This window comes from Acipenser ruthenus, chromosome 23 (assembly GCF_902713425.1).
Source record: "Acipenser ruthenus chromosome 23, fAciRut3.2 maternal haplotype, whole genome shotgun sequence".
Lineage (NCBI taxonomy): Eukaryota > Metazoa > Chordata > Actinopteri > Acipenseriformes > Acipenseridae > Acipenser > Acipenser ruthenus.
In genome coordinates this window covers 7816014-7834277 of record NC_081211.1, presented here as the reverse complement: position 1 = coordinate 7834277, position 18264 = coordinate 7816014, and the positions used below count along the sequence as shown (strand labels likewise).

Here is an 18264-nt window from a genome sequence, read left to right as displayed (position 1 = left end):
CCGTACATTTCTGCACATGCCTTACCTCTCCAATCATTTTAAACCAAAGTTACCTCTACTTAAGTCACCTCCAGCAAACTGGTTTGACATTACCAACACATTTTCTATCATATGACATGTCCATACTATACATATACATTGGCATTCTAACACACTCACAAAGGAATGTCCTAACCAAATTTCATCACACTTGGATTCAATGTTCTCTAGGTGTGTAAAGCCATGGTCTGCTCCAGAAGGCTACACGTATTAAAACGGTCTGTAGAAAGACCACCTAGAACTTAACTGCAGACAATTCCATTCCCCATATCAGTATATGCATCAGGGATAACTGTGATAATTGGGCTAGGTTTTATTACATGAAAAAAAGGATATTTGGAGAAGAGGATCTACCCCCCCAACCCCCCCCCCCCCATCCTATTCCTAATTTGTTGGTAGTTGACATGAAAGGACACAGTACTGAAGGACAGAGAAATAATGTGACACAGAAGCACCTGGCAGGATGGGGAGTGAGAGTGAGAGATAGAGAGAGCAAGCCAACACACTCCAGAGGTTCTGACAGCGTTTAAAAGGATGTGACAATCATTGTCAACTGGGAGGCTGATGAAGCCCCAGGAGAGTCTGACAGCTCTCCCTGATATTCAGCACCAGCGTCAAGGATACCGACAAAGCCTCCTCCTCCCTGACATTCAGCACCAGGGTGAAGGGTACCGACACAGCCTCCTCCTCCCTGACATTCAGCACCAGGATGAAGGGTACCGACACAGCCTCCTCCTCCCTGACATTCAGCACCAGGGTGAAGGGTACCGACACAGCCTCCTCCTCCCTGACATTCAGCACCAGGGTGAAGGGTACCGACACAGCCTCCTCCTCCCTGACATTCAGCACCAGGGTGAAGGGTACCGACACAGCCTCCTCCTCCCTGACATTCAGCACCAGGGTGAAGGGTACCGACACAGCCTCCTCCTCCCTGACATTCAGCACCAGGATGAAGGGTACCGACACAGCCTCCTCCTCCCTGACATTCAGCACCAGGGTGAAGGGTACCGACACAGCCTCCTCCTCCCTGACATTGAGCACCAGGGTGAAGGGTACCGACACAGCCTCCTCCTCCCTGACATTCAGCACCAGGGTGAAGGGTACCGACACAGCCTCCTCCTCCCTGACATTCAGCACCAGGGTGAAGGGTACCGACACAGCCTCCTCCTCCCTGACATTCAGCACCAGGGTGAAGGGTACCGACACAGCCTCCTCCTCCCTGACATTCAGCCCCAGGATGAAGGGTACCGACACAGCCTCCTCCTCCCTGACATTCAGCACCAGGGTGAAGGGTACCGACACAGCCTCCTCCTCCCTGACATTGAGCACCAGGGTGAAGGGTACCGACACAGCCTCCTCCTCCCTGACATTCAGCACCAGGGTGAAGGGTACCGACACAGCCTCCTCCTCCCTGACATTCAGCACCAGGGTGAAGGGTACCGACACAGCCTCCTCCTCCCTGACATTCAGCACCAGGATGAAGGGTACCGACACAGCCTCCTCCTCCCTGACATTCAGCACCAGGGTGAAGGGTACCGACACAGCCTCCTCCTCCCTGACATTGAGCACCAGGGTGAAGGGTACCGACACAGCCTCCTCCTCCCTGACATTCAGCACCAGGGTGAAGGGTACCGACACAGCCTCCTCCTCCCTGACATTCAGCACCAGGGTGAAGGGTACCGACACAGCCTCCTCCTCCCTGACATTCAGCACCAGGGTGAAGGGTACCGACACAGCCTCCTCCTCCCTGACATTCAGCACCAGGATGAAGGGTACCGACACAGCCTCCTCCTCCCTGACATTCAGCACCAGGGTGAAGGGTACCGACACAGCCTCCTCCTCCCTGACATTGAGCACCAGGGTGAAGGGTACCGACACAGCCTCCTCCTCCCTGACATTGAGCACCAGGGTGAAGGGTACCGACACAGCCTCCTCCTCCCTGACATTCAGCACCAGGGTGAAGGGTACCGACACAGCCTCCTCCTCCCTGACATTCAGCACCAGGGTGAAGGGTACCGACACAGCCTCCTCCTCCCTGACATTCAGCACCAGGATGAAGGGTACCGACACAGCCTCCTCCTCCCTGACATTCAGCACCAGGGTGAAGGGTACCGACACAGCCTCCTCCTCCCTGACATTGAGCACCAGGGTGAAGGGTACCGACACAGCCTCCTCCTCCCTGACATTCAGCACCAGGGTGAAGGATACCGACACAGCCTCCTCCTCCCTGACATTCAGCACCAGGGTGAAGGGTACCGACACAGCCTCCTCCTCCCTGACATTGAGCACCAGGGTGAAGGATACCGACACAGCCTCCTCCTCCCTGACATTCAGCACCAGGGTGAAGGGTACCGACACAGCCTCCTCCTCCCTGACATTGAGCACCAGGGTGAAGGGTACCGACACAGCCTCCTCCTCCCTGACATTCAGCACCAGGGTGAAGGGTACCGACACAGCCTCCTCCTCCCTGACATTGAGCACCAGGGTGAAGGGTACCGACACAGCCTCCTCCTCCCTGACATTCAGCACCAGGGTGAAGGGTACCGATACAGCCTCCTCATCCCTGACATTCAGTACCAGGGTGAAGGGTACCGACACAGCCTCCTCCTCCCTGACATTCAGCACCAGGATGAAGGGTACCGACACAGCCTCCTCCTCCCTGACATTCAGCACCAGGGTGAAGGGTACCGACACAGCCTCCTCCTCCCTGACATTCAGCACCAGGATGAAGGGTACCGACACAGCCTCCTCCTCCCTGACATTCAGCACCAGGGTGAAGGGTACCGACACAGCCTCCTCCCTGACATTATCATCACAATAATGAATGTGCCCAAAACCAACTTGAGACTTACTGTATATCATTGTGTGATAACCACCACCATCACTCCAATCTGAGGATTGCACTCAGCACTGTCACACGTCAACACATTTCAATGCTTATAAAAGTAAAAGTTTACCCTAGTGTGCTAGCCTGAGCCTTCCCACACTTTCACTTTGCTCCACAAGCTTCACTACACTATGCTATGCTTCCATTTTGGAATAACGCAGTAAAGGTTTTTATAAGGACTTGCAAAAGATTATTATTATTATTAGATATTAGGTCAGAAAAAATACTTTAAGAAATGAATTACCATTTAGAGTGAATTTTAAGTCACATCCCCATTAGATCCTATCAACTACACTTCTAATTTCACAGAGATTGCAGATCCAGCACTCAGAATGTCAAAGCACTCCAAACATTTAAACCATGATAGCAGCTACGTAAACAGATTCAACACTGATTCGACTATTTAGATGTAATGACGAAGAGCTAGCCACTGAATACTTAGACAAACAGTAAGTGTTTTGAGCTGACTAAGGCTCTTCCATTTCAGCAATGCAAAAACCAGGTAGATCTATCCAGTTAAACAATGGATAGAGAAGGAGTTGGGTGTAAAAACATATCTATAATTTTTTTATTTTTTTTATTTTTTTATTTAGTCGTTGCCAATTAGTTTTTTATTATTTTCTCCCCAATTTGAAATGCCCAATTATTCTTTAGGCTCAGCTCACCGCTACCACCCCTGCGCTAACTCGGGAGGGGCGAAGATGAACACACGCTGTCCTCCGAAGCATGTGCCGTCAGCCGCCCACTTCTTTACACACTGCGAACTCACCGTGCAGCCGCCTCAGAGCTACAGCGTCGGAGGACAACGCAGCTCTGGGCAGCTTACAGGCAAGCCCGCAGGTGCCCGGCCAGACTACAGGGGTCGCTGGTGCGCGGTGAGCCGAGGACACCCTGGCCGACCTAACCCTCCCTCCCCCTGGGCGACGCTCGGCCACTCTAGCGAGTGCTTTTACTGGATGCGCCACTCGGGAGCCCATCTATACATTTTTTAACTCAACCTTGCACTCTTTCAATGTAAATATCAAATCCTTTATTTCATGTAGAATCTAAAACAAAGTTTAGTATTACAAATCCAGTGCAGTTTAAATGTTCTACCGTGTCCCTTATAGCACCTTTATCTAATTCCTCCTCTCCTGGGTTCAATCTGTTTCAATATGGCCCAATGGGTTTTAAAGCCTAATAGCATTTCTTTAAGCGTCTCAGTGAGTGTTAAAAATGGCAGCATATTAAGAGCTCTATTTTAACAGTTCATCTGCCAATTACAACACCGCACACAGGGAGTAAGGCCATCAATACCAGGTTGCATGATCTCTAGCAGTGTGGGGGGTAGGGGGGGTACTGACACAGTAAACAATGTCCTTCACACCTCAGCTCTGAAAAAGATCTAGACCAGAAAAGAAAGAAAGAAAGAAAGAAAGAAAGAAAGAAAGAAAGAAAGAAGGAAGGACTAATATAGTACTGTAGAAATATATCATCCAAAACTGTTGAGAGAGATGGCCAAATTTAAAAACACTGAAAGAAACTTAATGAAATGGCAAAAGTTTTGACTAGAAGTCTTTTACAAGTTAAAATGTTGGTCATTACATTTATTATGCTTCTTTTAGCATTACTATACTGTAGAAAGCAAGACAAATACACAGATATATACACAGATAGATAGACAGATAGACAGATACAGATAGATAGATAGACAGATAGAATGGGATAATGTTATGCCGGCTAAGGCCTTCAATGTTAGATAGGGTCCTATTTGACACTTGGCACTTTTTCATTTCAGGCAAGCTGTCATCTCTTTGTGCAGCTTGAGAGAGAATTAACATGTCTTAATTGTACAGCTAGAGGAATACATGGCGCTGATGACGGAGTGTGAGTGATGTATGGCACTGCATGCTGGGAGTGTGAGTGATGTATGGCACTGCATGCTGGGAGTGTGAGTGATGTATGGCAGTGCATGCTGGGAGTGTGAGTGATGTATGGCACTGCATGCTGGGAGTGTGAGTGATGTATGGCACTGCATGCTGGGAGTGTGAGTGATGTATGGAACTGCATTCTGGGAGTGTGAGTGATGTATGGCACTGCATGCTGGGAGTGTGAGTGATGTATGGCAGTGCATGCTGGGAGTGTGAGTGATGAATGGCACTGCATGCTGGGAGTGTGAGTGATGTATAGCAGTGCATGATGGGTATATGTAGTGCTCACCCTGTGTCAGAGCCTGCAAGCATGATTTTTTTGTGGGACCTGAATTAAGTTTTATTCCTGCTTTCATTCCCCTGCCACTCACATCTCCCCAGGCTTCTCTGGCACTGGAGCAAATGAGAGCCATCAGCCCTGCTTGGGTGCTGCTGCTGCTTTACCTCTTTATTTTAGTAACACATAGAGCTACAGATTTCATAAACAGAATCACAGATATTACTAGCTATAATAGCCACAGAGGCTTTTTATTCACAACGGGTCACTTGCACATTCGATAAATATCAATGCAACACGCAAGTCAATAATCACAGTTAATTAGCACACATTTGTGGATTAACTACAGAGAAGCGATCTAACATGACTGAACCTAAACCTAAAGCAACACAAAGACACATTTTCAGGAACAGTGGCTTGAAACCTGGTTCCAAGAGACCGGGAGAACTAGTTTGAGGCATCTTTGCTGTATCAAACCCCAAGTCTCCCCTGGTGTGCCGTGCAGTGGCCTGAAACCTCATCTCCTGAAACCAAGTTACAAGTGGCTTCATGTTCCCTCAGCTTTAACGTCGATGTTCTGTGATAAACAGTTTAATCTCTGGACCAATACAGCTACCATAACAAGCGTCAACTGAATCTTGTTGCTAAATACAAGATCCTATAGGACTGTGCAGGACACTGGCACTACAATAAGCACAGGGGAGCAGCCAGGCTGGTATTAATAACAGCACAGGTAGGACAACACTTCATTTAAAGCCCTACCATAATTAAAGGCCTCCCTGTTCTATGGTTTTGACGCTCTGGGGAGTCTGGGATTTGTTTAACCGCTGAACTGAACGGTCGTCGAGCCAGCTCTGATAAATGAGTGTGTGTTGCGAGTGTGCTGAGCTGTGTTCTCAAGCTGGACTGGAGCCAGCTTCTTTTTATAGCACCAAACTCTTATTTTACTGTTAGCCAGGCAAGACCCTCATTTACACAGTGGTGCCAACAGGATCAACAGAGAACACAGCAGAGCGCACATCATGATACACCAGAGCAGCTCGCTGTCAAACCATGTACTGAAGCAGCACTAACCCTCTCTGCTACACTGTGACACACACACAAAGTATTATTTCAAAAGGCTTGGCGGCGCCTTCAAGTGACGCTCCAGACAACCAGCGCCACCTACTGGTTGGGAGTGTTCATGCAATATACTGTAAATGGACTATCTGCGGTTTAACTTTCTACTAGCAGGTTTACCCGTGTAAACAACAGTACATTTACACAGTATTTTAGCTGCTTTCTCATGCATATACATTACTATGCGTTTAGAAATACTAAATGTATCACTATTGTGTGTCTAATAATTAAATATTACTCTATGCATTTGCTATTTATCGTGGTTTGCCATGTTTTTAAATATGCTTTCACAGTTTGCTACACTTTTACAATGGTATACTTTTATGAGGGTACACCTGTAATATGCCATATTGGGTTAAACAAAGCATTTCAATTGAAGTTGATTGTACAATATGAAATATGATACAGTACTTCAAATCAGTCTGGTTTATTTCCATTGGCAGCAGACAGACAGATCAAACCTGGTTGCATTGGGACTTGCTGTTCCTGCATAAATCAATGTCATTTTCTTAATGAATTACCTGCATTACCACCCTTGAAGAAAGTTTGGGTTCTTCGATTGCATTTAATACATAACTTCAGTAGAGACTTTTCAAAACAATGCTGTAAATAAAAAAAATAAATGTAAACTGTATCTACTCATTTCCTGTGCGGATTTGGATCTGGTACCAGCGACTTTTACTTCTATGGTGTGGTCGGAAAATATTCCAAACTGAATTATAACAAATAAGGTGCTTCGTACAGCTGACCCTGTCTCTTATGGTGCAAGAGGTTCTGTCACCCAGAACGAGAAGGCAATTGTACAGCATCAGAGAAAGGCCAGCGGTACATATTAACTTTTTGTAAATCATGTTTTAATTGTAAAAGGATACAGAGTAAATGTCTTTAGAATTTGTATCAGTTGGTAGTCTACCCGCACGAGATGGCAAGTAACACATAAAAATAAAAAGTACTGGAATGTTCTGAAATCTAAGAAAATATTAGTTACTGATAATCACAATGATATTAAATCCTATTTTATCTCCAATTAACATTGATTTCCCCCCTTATTTCTCCTACACACTCATTCTTTTGTGGGTCTGCTTTTCACTGGTTGGCTTTTAAAATGCTGCAGTTTCATTTCATGCCACTTAATCCCGCCCCCTAAATCGCTTTTCCACAGGAAGAGAGGGGAACAAAACATCCCAGTAGCGCCAGCGCTGCTCCTTTTAGCTTTAGTGTCAGAAAGATGACACCGTTCCAACACCAACACAAACCAGGTCCCCAAGCACTTTCTGGAATGCCAGTGTACTTAAAAAATTCAACAAACAAACCACCAATAAAAAATATATTCTTGTGTTCAACACAGGTAAAGAGAAAGAGGTAAACAGATAAATATATATAAAATCAATTTTCAGAGGGTCTAAAAAAGTATGAAGTTCTCCAGCTACGTTTTTATTTCCTGGTTTTGAAAACCGAACCCCAGACACACTGTGCACACCGACTCCTCGAACCTCTGTCCCACTCTCTGCGTGTGTTTTGTGTGGACAGAGGTGACCCACAGAAGCAGCATTCACTGAGCTGAGCCGAGCTGGAAAAACAGGAAAAGCCAATATTGATCTTTCCCTGGCACTGAGCGCCGGCCTGGGGAAAGCTTTCGAAAGCCAGCTTCATCGAGGCTAAACACACACAGCCCACACTGAGAGGGAGAAAACTCAGGGCCATAGTGATCAGCCGTGAGCCCAGCACTGAGTCAAACAGTGTGCCTTTTACTGGCCCACAACTGGCTTGATACATTACGTTTCTGAAAAACTAATGATATTTAAAATTGTCTGACAATGTCCCCTTCATAAAAAAGAATCTTTCCTGTAGCGTTTTACTTGCAACTTGGTTAACATGACTTTCCCTTACAGAAGTTTCCCACAGTAAAAGCATGGTAAAGCATAGGTAAGCAGTGTAAAGACCTGAGGGGTGTGGTAAAGCATATTAAATGCATGGCAAAATAATCATGCGTATTTACTGGTAAACTTGATATAGGTTCTATGGGAAATATCTGAGCTGAGATTTCTTTGTCAGCTTGTTCTGTTCTAATAGTCCCCTGTGTTATCAAACTACAGCATGAGTTTTTTTTTGTTCAGATACAAACTCATTCCAGTAAATCTCCTCTTTAGATGACTGTCAGAAACACGAGCATTGCCGATCGCACGACTACAAACCAGTCGGTAAGCAGGAATGCTTGTATTTTTGGTTTGGTTTAGTGCTGCAGAACGAAGCTGTTTCTCTCATACAGAGCAGCTGGTGTCTGTATCAGTTACTCAGACTCCCATGTTCCTATTGATTGGGTTCTCTCCAGTCACAGTCACACACAGACCCATCAGAAAAAAGTGCTTCTCTGTGGGCCTGGGAGAGCAGGGTCTGGATAGACTGACAAGCTTCCGCAGAAAATAATGAAACAAGATTGGCAGTGACATCCGTCCCCCATCATGGCTGGCAGCTGTCAGTAACAAAAAGCACATTACAATGCTCAATATCCACCACACTGAAAAATGTCGACATACAGACAGAGAGACGGACTGATGTGAAGACCTTCACCCCATTGCCAAAAACAGGATGAATGCAAACCGCTAACCATACGGTTCAAGGATGAACGTCTTACCATTCACCTAAAGAGCAAGCTCTGTAATCGAGAGGCAAAACTGCACATATATAGTGGAGTGATGCAGCGGTTATATTTACCAGAACTCATGTCAAGAGTGACACTGACACATGAATCAGCTCTAAGAGTCATTATTTTTTATTGCACAGTTTAATTCCAGGCAACAGTAGCTGTTTGAAACGTTACAGTAGCTCCCACAAAGCCACCCCACCCCCATTCCCATCTTATTTATTAAACCAGAATTCTTTTTCCATGAAATGCTCCAGGTTTTCCTGCCGCTCCCCCCCAGGGAACTCACTCGCTGTGCGGACACGTGGCAGTGATTATTCCCAGGCCCGAGAGGCAGGGGCTTGGAAGCTGAACGCAAGTTTGTCTTTAATCAGACGGATTTTATTAATGAAGCGACGGTTACACACGGCTCCTAACACACTGGCTGTCACATTCCTTCATGAAAAGAAATCAAACAGAAAAAGGAAAGGCCCAGCAGTGGAGAGAGGTGCAGCTAATAAAACACAATGCAAGGCCCTACCCTGCTTCAGAAGTCAGGAGACTTTAAGCGTTGGCGTATACGGGATGGTTCCTGCAGTTCACCATTAACCTTGTAAATTAAAACACAGACATGTTCTTAAACAGGGTTACCAGACGTCCTGGGAAAACTGGGATTGTCTCTGTTTTTTAGCCTTAATTTTTTGTCCCGGTCGGAAACAATATATTTTTTTGAAGTACAAAAATGTATCAGTGTGCTCAGCAAGTTAACAGCAGAGTAAAGTATTAGCAGAGTAAAGTATTAGGTAGTAGCCCTTCAAAACTGAAATATTATGGATTATTTGTCTAATAATTCTGATTATGTGTACATCACATATTTAAATGGTAACAGCTGATCTGTTTTTTTCTAGTCAGGCTTTTTGTACATTTAACATGTTTTTATTAGATGACAAAAGAAAGAAAATAATGAGTTTTCATGATCTGCAATAAATTCACCCGATGTTTAATTTTGTAATTATGATTGTTATCATATATGATTATTTTAACTGCTTCAGAGTTGCTAAGGCGTCAGTGAATTGAAGAAAAATAAACCGTCCCAGTTTTTCACTGGAAATCTGGTAATCCTATTCTTACAAATATGCCTGTTTTGCTGTGGAACTTGAAAAATAGTACTAGGTATTGATTGCAATGGCGTTCATTATTACAATTAATTTTCAATATCCAACACACTGAGTTACAGTAGGCACTGGATCGTGATGATGACAAATACATTGTTCAAGTCTTCAAAACACGCTCAATCCGATTGAGATCTGGGGCTGGTGGCGGCCATGGACGATGCCTGAAATCCCTAACATGCTCCTCAAATCATCCACACACAGGTCTGGCTCAGTGGATGGTGCATCATCATCTTGATAGAAGCCATTGCCATCAGGGTACAAGTGCAGCACTGTTAGGTGGACTTGATCTGCAACGAGGCTTAAGCAAACTATTCATGCAGCCTTTGGGAGTATTCAAGGGACCCAGGGTATACCGTGAGAACATGCCCCACACCAGTGTATACCAGGAGAACATGCCCCACACCAGTGTATACCAGCAGAACACTCCCCACACCAGTGTATACCAGGAGAACACGCCCCACACCAGTGTATACCAGGAGAACATGCCCCAAACCAGGGTATACCAGGAGAACACGCCCCACACCAGGGTATACCAGGAGAACATGCCCCACACCAGGGTAAACTAGGAGAACATGCTCCACACCAGGGTATACCAGCAGAACACTCCCCACACCAGTGTATACCAGGAGAACACGCCCCACACCAGGGTATACCAGGAGAACACGCCCCACACCAGGGTATACCGGGAGAACATGCCCCACACCAGGGTATACCAGGAGAACACGCCCCACACCAGGGTATCCCAGGAGAACATGCCCCACACCAGGGCTATGCCAAATCCAATCGGTCCTAATAAAGTGGCCAGACACACGTACGCACCCAAATATATACTTATATTTAGAATATAAGTAGTAAAATAAAAAAGCACTATGATTAAAAAAAAAGTTTTTCAATGTAGTTGAAAATATTATTTTTTCTACAATTATATATAGTTATTTTTAGTGATCGGTTTGCATCCTTTGGCATGAACCTTGGATATATATTACTGTTTCCACACACACACACAGTTCTATTGTATGGATTTCACAAGCAATAAAAAGCAGACTTCATTACCGTCGGCAGGACACACAGTAATGTATTTGTGCTGCGGATGTTGGAAGACTGTGTGGAGGAATGGGGTATGAAGGAATGTTAATTGACAGAAAAACACGGCACGTGGGTTGAAGGAATGCAGCAATGCTGACACTGGGCTGCACTGTAAAGACATCTGGGGGCATATTGACCCCCCATCATCTCTGACAAGACCCCAGGATTAGAGAGAGGTACAGGGGGAGAGAGGGAGGGAGACCTGCGCAGTGGTAGCAGCTACAACCAGCGCTGCATATAAAAGTTTTGGGTCATTGAGTAATTTACTCTCCAATCTAGACACTATGTGAGTAAAATGTATTTTGGGTGAGTTTACGAGTCAGCGGCACCTAATTACAAAGAAAATATAAAAAAACAGACAGAAAGGCATGTGTTTCTGTTTCATACTGCAGCGTTATTCAGACTCCTCTATTACTTCATTAAACAGATTGCTGGTTTAGTTAAGAAGGCCACATTCATTACAGAATCCATTTCTGAAATACTGTATAAATAAATACTAAAATATTGCTGCACCGACAACATTCACCAGAACCTTGCTTTACCAGAAAATCTAACTTCCGGCAGACGCTTTCTAAACAATGCGCCTGACTTTTTTTTAAAAATTAAATTTTCCAATTTTTCTCCCAATTTTGGAACGTCCAATTATTATTCAACCTGGCTCACTGCTGCAACCCCCGCACTCGGGAGAGACAAGCACTCACACTCGCGTCCTCCGAAACGAGTGCCATCAGCCGTCCGCTTTTTACTTGCTCTGCAAGACCGCCGTGAAGCCATCTCAGAACTTACAGCGTTGGAGGACCACGCAGTTCTGAATTGTGTACAGGCCGGCCTGCAGGCGCCCGGCAGCCACAGGGGTCGCTGGTGTGCGGTGAGCCAAGGACTCCCCAGCCGACCTAACCCCTACCATCTCCGCTATAGGGCAGTGTGCCTTTACTTCTAGCGCCACTCAGGAGCCCCGCCTGCCTGTTTTTTTGATGTGGCTGCAGTTTTTTAGATGTTCCCACCGTTTCTCTGATGTTCCCACCCCGTTCTCAGATGTCCCCACCCTTTCTCTGACGTTCCCACCCCGTTCTCAGATGTCCCTACCCTTTCTCTGATGTTCCCACCCCGTTCTCAGATGTCCCCACCCTTTCTCTGATGTTCCCACCCTGTTCTCAGATGTCCCCACCCCTTCTCTGATGTCATCACCCCGTTTCAGTCCCCTGCTTGCAGCTACTGTGTAGGTTTGCTATCACTTTGTACTTTTCGTCCACCGTACTCAGCACTGAAGAGGTTAAACAATTTCAGAATTTGGATCAAGATTAATTGAATAGACACAGATGTCATACATTTATTACATTGACAGAGTACATACTGTCCACTGCTATCAATAAGATCTTCTAGCTATAATGTGATACTGGCTCTCCTTATCCTGCTGTAATCTCCGATTCCAGTCTCATCCGATCCCAGTGTCTCATCTCTCATCTCTCATCTCACAGCTCTCTCTGTCTCTCTCTCTCTCTGAGCTGCTGTGTGTTTGGCGTGTTTGGCTTCACAACAGAGAAGGGGATTACACTGCTCTCTCCAGCGCACCTCACCCACAGACAGCATAATATTCAAATGTGAACTCCTATATACATTTCTTATTTTGGGGGTCCCCTGTGTCTCCCCTAGTTAAAACCAGTGTAGAGCTGGTGATCTGGGCTGCATTGGTCTTTGCGCTCCTGTAAGGTTAAGGAATTGGCTGTGGATATTCCCCAGTAATTCCCTTTAAGAAGTTTTAAGTTGTTAGGTATTAATCAAACAGAACAAACGCATTAATTACTCGACACAAAACAATGCGCTCCCTCGGTTGCCCTTGTTTACATAATTATTGAGTATCAATCAATAACAATCTGTGTGATTTAATACAGGACACTTCATGAACTATAACCACTCATTTTATATGCGATTCTTTCTCTGGTCTTTTATCCTTTCGATATTAAATCATTTTGTTTTCGCTTTGCTTGTTTCCTTAGAAATACGGCATCTCTGCAGTGTGGGATTGTAGTCCTAAAAAAAAACGTAATCTCAGATTAAACTGGGATGATTTCACCACTTAGTTACACTGTACCTTTAAGGTGCATACATTCTGTAGTGTGGAGGGCAGAGTTGGAGAGTAACTAGTAAGCAGTGTTGCCAGATCAGAGGTTTTCCCTCCAGATCTAGAGGTTTCACGTTTCTTCTCAGAGCAATCTGGAGGTAAGAAATGGGCAGAGGTTTTTTTTTCAAACGTACATTTTTAATTTTAGATGATTTTCTAAAGGTATTTTTTTTCCTGTCTGAAAACCATTTGTTCCCTAAGATGTATTCATAATGTGCAAGTCCTTCCTTTACTAAGATGGCGGATGTGCTGTGACATCATGCCAGTGGGCAGCCATGACCATAGGCATCAACTTTTTTTTTTGCCAGTGGGTGCTGCTTTTTTTTAATAGGCCTAATAATAATAATTACAATAATTGCACTCACCCAGAAGCCGCGTCTTCACAGACGTCCCAGTTTAAAGACATTACGCCTCACTGTAGCTTTCTGGATGAAACTGTCAGCAATCTTATCTAGTTCTCTGGTATGGTCCTGATGAACATTAAGGACAGCTTTTTTCATTCAACATTATTCAGTCTCGCCTGTCCTATTGATGACCGGAGATAGTTTAAGTCTTCTGAGTACTCTGGTAGCATAGTACACAAATATTCATCAACCTCCCGCCATGGGGTAATAAAAGAATACTGGAATTAGAAGAGTACAGAATTACGATTTACATAACAGAAAGTCACAGATATTGTATTGTAAAGGAACCAGCAATTTTTAAAAAAAGTATATTTTCATTTGAGGTTTCAAATAGTTAGATCGAGTAGATATTGCTGCTTGATGTACGAGACAATATTTCTGGTTTATTAAAACAATACTTTAAAACACATACTTCCCGGACAGTGTTAATGTGACACGCATGCAGTTATTTGTAGTTTTGTTTTACACAGTCAGGTCTAATTGCTAGGGAAAGTAGTCTCTCCCTTTTTAAATTTCACAACATAAAAGAACTGCTTGAAAACGACAAATCAATCCCTCTGAATTTCATGTGGTCTGCAGTACAGTATGTGGTGCTCATCTGAACAGAGAATGAATTACTGCCTCATTCTTTCAGCCATCTGTTCTGCTGTATAATGTATGCTGGGCTTACAACGCCTAGATTTCAGCTCTAGATTCTGTGCTGCTGGTTTAGTGTTTCTGTTAGCCATGGATGTCAGTTTTGGTTTACAATTGATATCCCTTAATGGTATTTTAATTGATACATTTGTTTGTGCAGGACTCTGGTCTGTGAAAAGGATATGGGTCTAGTAATGTAAGCAGTTCTGAAATATCAGGTTACTGGGACACAAGACAAAACAATGGGAAATGGTCAAGCAAACATAATGCCTTCATTAGTTTTATTATCGAGCTGACAAACATTTCAGCTAATGCCTTTATCAGTGTCACTGAGGTAAAACTAGAAGAAACTGAGTCAGGTAGACCAATGTTTCAGCTAATGCCTTTATCAGTGTTATTGAGGTAAGTTAGACAAACCTTTTATATATTCTCCTTACCCCCGTTCTCTTCCCTCATCTAACTACACCCACTGACAGTGTTATGGCAGGTGATTTCTATTTTATGTCCGGCAGCAATGACAGAGCATTTAGATTCACTTAAAAAAAATAAATACAGGAATCCTATTCTTATTTTCATTGGCTGGTGATGCAACAGCCTTTAAACCAATCACGTTGTCACGTGTTAGGATAATGACATCATATTAAAACCAAACCCGTAAAGTACGCTGTTAGACTTTTTCTGTCAGGAATTTTGCAGCAGTGTAGGGCGCCTAGTTAATCAATGCTAAGCTAGTTCTGTATATGAAGTGCAGGCAATGCAAGAGAAATACATATTACTGGGCAGTGATGTGTCTTATTAGTAATGCAACACTTGCAAGCCCTTTTATGATTCAATTCCATTAAACACTGGAGCACAGCGCATTGTAAAGCGCTATAGTAGCACGTGTGTGGGGCTTGAACCTTTCACTGCTTATACTTTACAAGCACCCAAAAACACTGCAAGAAACCACTCACCTTTTACAGAGCTAAGAACAGAGCTAAGAAAACTACTCTGGACATCTTCTCTCATATATATTGCCATTACTTTGTAGATCTCCCATTTTCCGAAAGATGCATACATTATGTTAAACGTGCATTTCATTTTTAATAACATATTTATTTTTATATAGCGCCTTTCATAGTGGACCTCCATCACAAAGCGCTTTACAGAGGTAGGCTGTGAACTGTGCATTACATGCAGAGTCACTTACAATAGGACACTGATTTAACATCTCATCCACAGGATGGAGCAGAAGGAGGTTAAGTGACTTGCTCAGGGTCGCACAGTGAGTCAGTCAGTGGCAGAGGTGGGATTTGAACCGATGACCTTCTGATTACAAGCCCTGGACTTTAACCACTGGACCACACTGCCACCTAATGGTGTTCTTTTCGTAGCAATAAACGTCTCTCACTCTTTTCCATGCTGCACTTCCCATTGAAGGAATGCAGTTAAAGTGATAACTTTCAGGCTATTGTTTCTCATCAGATGAATTAAACTGTGTCTGACTGAGTGGGCAGAGATGAACATCACTAGTACAGAAGATGGAAGACAAGCTCTTGATCAGCACAATTCTCCATTAGGGACCTACAGCGCTGGCCAAAAGTTTAGCATCCCCCTATAGAATTAACACATTTTGCTTCATAAACTTGAATAAAACCTGCTGAATAATGTTAACATATTGAATTACATACCGTTATACTTAGCAATCTGTAGACAAAAATGAAACAAACTGACACTTTGAAATCTAACATGAAATACTGTACTACTACATGGCTTCCTGTAGACTTACATAAAACATCTAAATGATGTCAACAGAAATATCTGTATTCATCCTTTAAAGGGTGGTTCAAAACTTCAGTCTTATGACCAGCTAGAGTCAAGGCTGGTGACCAGTCTCCCCTGAATCAACAGACAGTCGCACGACTAGAGACTAGAAGTCGCACTCAGTAATGGTCACACAATACAGCAAAGAACTAGCCTAATAGCAAGTCTTTCAGATTTGCTATTAAACATGCTGCTATGCTTTATTTATACAATGTACATGCTGTAAGTGCTACAGAGAAACAATTGCTTTCCCTAGTCCATCAACAGATGATCAAATGTAGTTTTGCATGTGGTACTAGTGTCTCTACATCTGTGCGGAGAAGTAGAATGACATTCAAACAATTATAGATGTAGCGACAACCTAGTTTTACCACCAAGCTCAGTCCTGTATGGAGTGTCACAGAAGCAAAGCCAAACGGCTGAACAATGTCTACTATCGTTAACCAGTTGCAATACATAGTTAACCCTGAGATTGATGACATGCAGCCAATGTCTTTGCATCAGACAGTTTGTATCCGATGGAAACAATGTCACATTATTGGATGCTGTACTGTCTAATTATTCTTATTTAATATTATATTGTAAAAAGTAGAGCACTGGGTGCTAGATACTAATTATAACTCACTGAAGCCAGATGGACCCTAAGCTACCACTGTAACCTCTCCTGGGGAATATATCAGCTTGCATTTAGCACCCTTTATGGCATTCTATATATTTCCAATGCAGAATGACTGGGGGAGGATAATGGTTCTTTATTTACTGCAGTCATGCATTTTAAAAGGGATTGATGAAACTGGCACTGCATTTGTTATGTGATACACCAGTATTTGCAGTCTGAAACTGAAGAAACGGAATCTTGTTTCTGTTGGTGCTACGGGTATATTATACAGTTCAATGTACTGTACTGTAAGATATTAAACCCTGTAATAATAAAAATCTTTATTTTTATATAGCGCTTTTCATAGTGGACCACCATCACAAAACGCTTTACAGAGGTAGGCTGTGAACTGTGCATCATATGCAGATTCACTTACAATAGGACATTGTATAATGCCAGTTGCTGTATCTTATATGATAAAGTGCTTAGCCACCCGTCTATATTATTATTTTATAAATCCAGCCTCACAAGCCAGAATTGTTCACATGCAGTACATTGTGTGTTGCTGTTTGACAGGGCTGAAGGGGTTAAGCCCGTCTGCTTGCACCAGCTTGATCCAGCTGAGGGCATGATGAGCTCCACAGGACCTGTCCTTGGTTAATAACTGAGAGGTAAGATAAAGAGACTTAGCGCTCTAATCTGGATTTATATGAGCCAACCCCTAATTCCATTTACTGGGTTTCTCACTCCTCCGAGCTCCGATTGAAATCCCAGGGAAGGGTTACATTGTGTAGTTCTCATGCATACATTTCTACCATGCTTTCATCTACCATGTCAAACATGCCATCATAACTGCAGAGGCTAAAGTAACAGCTAATGATTTCAACAGTGTTGTAAAACGAGGCCTGATCGTATATGTGTTCCTCATACTCAACTCAGATCGTATTGCTTATTGATCATTCCTGGATACAAACCATTCTTAGCATTAAAATTTTTTTATGACCCCTTTGCACCCTTCATTAGCGATGTTCAATTCCTCTAGTGGTCTTTGGGTAGCTGCCATCGGTCATGTTCAATTCCACGCCATGCCTCCCTTCTTAGCTGTGTAACTATAGCAATCCGTCATCAAACTGCCCCATCAACATCATGTGTATAGATTTTGTGCATTTTGTCTAATTTGCTTTTCCCTTTTCTCGGGATATGGGTTACACTTGCACTTCCTTGGTCACCTCAGTAGTGTTTTCTGGGTCATGTTACTGGCTGAAAGCATGTCAGTCAAAAGGGGAAGCAGCTGGTTGACTAATGAAAGGAAAGGAGACATTAAAAGGTGTGCAATTACACCCTCCAAGTGACCCAGGAAGTGCAACACTATCTGAAAGCACTGATATCAAAACAGAGGTTTCTTTAACCAAGTATAGTAGCAGATATCATGCTTTAAAAAATAGACATATAACGCGTGTTTCTTTAAAAACTGGACATTTGTGACCTATATAATAACCAATTATTTGGTTTTAGCTACAATCATTTTACATGTCTACTTGAGAAAATATATTCAGTAACACATGTAAAGATGTTGATAAGAGGC

At 43.6% G+C, this 18264-nt stretch overlaps 1 protein-coding gene across 2 annotated transcripts in view; it reads right to left on the bottom strand.

Annotated features, from left to right (window-relative positions):
- The window catches only part of LOC117412720 (exostosin-1c-like), a 115138-nt gene that overhangs the window by 23203 nt on the left and 73671 nt on the right, over positions 1 to 18264 (bottom strand). The gene's annotated exons all lie outside the window — the stretch shown is intronic.